Source organism: Limulus polyphemus, unplaced genomic scaffold (assembly GCF_000517525.1).
Source record: "Limulus polyphemus unplaced genomic scaffold, Limulus_polyphemus-2.1.2 Scaffold3859, whole genome shotgun sequence".
NCBI lineage: Eukaryota > Metazoa > Arthropoda > Merostomata > Xiphosura > Limulidae > Limulus > Limulus polyphemus.
Window position 1 is genome coordinate 91,491 of NW_013669469.1, and position 2,688 is coordinate 94,178.

The following is a 2,688-nucleotide window of genomic DNA, read 5'->3' on the forward strand; positions in this document are numbered from 1 at the left end:
GAGTGATTTCAAAAGTTAAATTCACACTGAGCAAACAGTAAGTAAAAGCAATTAGATAGTATTTATTTTTTGTTTTAGTTACGTAATACACAATATAATTTTTACATATTACCATGTAAATTTCTTTAGAGCATCAAAAACTCTTACGAAAGTAAAAACTCTAGACTTATGCAACCAATGTAACAAACATTTTTCTGTCCAGAAAAATTAATGAAAGGTTTTCATACTTAAGCTTTCTACTATTACTATTTACTGTATTATCTAACAAATATTGTTTTTAGTATATGAATAAACCTTTATGAATATTATGGTATACTAAAAAAGTGATATGCTCTTCATAATACAGGTCTTCACGACATATATTTTCTTAGAAGACGTCAAATGTGAATGTACAAGAAAATTACATGATGGTGTATGTTAATGGAAGCTACCTGCACTATATAACTGAATAATAACAGCACATCCAATTAATTCTTTAATAAACCCATACTAGATTTACCATCAGTTGAAAATATATCGATACACAGAAACTGTCATATTTAAAGTGTTTGCATTACAAAACAACAGACTAATTACTACAAGGCTACAAAGTGTTATAATATTTTTCTGTCTTTATCCAACATTTGCATGTGAATATTTCCAATACTAATCTCTGATAAGAAACTAGAATTATGCGGAAAAAGATAGAAAAAGTATAATGTAAATGAACAATTATCACTTAATATCCTGGACAGACCTACACATACATCACTTTACTAATAAAAACAATAATTTTGAGAGATGAATTTTCTTTAACAAACATTTTAAATATGGAATAAAATATAAACAATGTTCATGAATTTTGTGCATACTACTTAATAAAGTTATGTGCATGTCACTGAACATACATCTAATACAATACTTTTAAACACGAGGTACATTAAGACATTCATGACTTATAAAATGTCTCTATACATAACTACAGCTTTCTACATTTTTAGGTATGAATGTGATATTAGTCAAATATCTTTATGATAAGATGAAATATATATGTACAAAAAGTACACAAGTGCCAACAGTTGACTGTACAGAAATAAATCTAAATAAATACAGTAAGCATTTAAACACCAAAAATTTTGCGAAAATATAACTTGCAACCCTAACTGTTAGAACAAGTAGAGTGTCCAAGGTAAATTCACTTTGGTACAAACTAATTTTTCCACATATTCCTGTTTGAAAGTATACATTTCTATACTACTGAAAACTGAGATGTTACAAGATACTGAAAAGTCAGGTGTAAAAGGTTAATGTTTATGGTAATAAAAGGGTACCTCATTTTATAATAATACAAACACATATGTACATAGAGATACATGCAGAAGTTTCTAACATAATTCTTCTTTACAGAGTAATTTCTTTTTTTACACTTCCAACTAACCTACTCCTGTCATTTACAATATTTTAAACATCTAATGCTGTATAGTATCATCACCATTATAATGAGAAATGAAGAACTACCAAAATATGATAAAAATAAAAGGAGTTCCAAATATCAATTGGAAATCTGATATTAAGGTAATAAGTAAAAAGAACAATACAGTAGATAATGACAAGAATGATTACACCATAGTTTTTTCATATGTCAAACTTCATATGATGCTAAGTCTTCAATGTTTTTAGGAGCACTCTGGCAAGGAAAAACCCAAAATAAAGTAGATCCTGGAAAGAAAAAATTTGAAAGCAATTAATATGAAATTCTAGATTAGCAATGCAGCCCTGGTAATGTATTTATTCTCCTTAGAATCATAAGACAATATCGGTGTTAACTGTCTAAGTTTGTGAACCAGGACTTTAATTCCACTATAATACTGCAAAAGTATACTGATAGAACATAAAAAACATAACTTGTTTTAAACATGTAAACAAATAGGAGCCTATCTAAAAGAGAGCACTTAGAAACAAATTCGATAGAAATATCATTATGCAATATCAATTTAAGCACCTAAACTAAACAAAACACATACATAAAATACCAAAACTAGACTAAATACATAGTAACAGAACAATAAAATTTCTATGAACACTTCAAATATCCATAAGTAAATTGCTCAAAATTACAGTCATTAATCCAGCTTAATTTCAAAATTCAGTTACTAGACAATTCCACTGACAAAAAAATTCCACATTTTCACATATTCAGCTGATTTCAATGGTATATTGTAGTGTAATCAAGATATATAAAAGTTAAAAAAGAACAAAGTATTTTAGATCTTCATTCTTGAGAAGTAAGCCTGATGTAAAGGTTTCATAAAAAAAATTTTTGGTATTAAAAGTAATGTTGTAAGATTGGCAAATACAGACAGTTATATTGATATGGTTTAGAATATGCAAATCAACAAGTCACATAACAACCACAGCCAAAATAAAGTTGCAGCAGAAAGGTATTTACTACAACATTCCGACACTGTTTAGCATTTCAGAGGAAGTGTGATGTCACTGAACAGTAAGAGCTTTTGGAAACAAAATGTAACAGCCCTTTTCAATTCAAAAGATATATACACTCAAATCATAAGGATGTGCTCAGATTGGGGATTTAGAATTTCCAAGGTGGAGATATCTCCTGTACTTAATGGCATTGGAAAAAAAAGGAGTATACAGATCAACTTGGGGTACCACGACCATCCAGAAAGAGACCTGCAACAAGTTGTA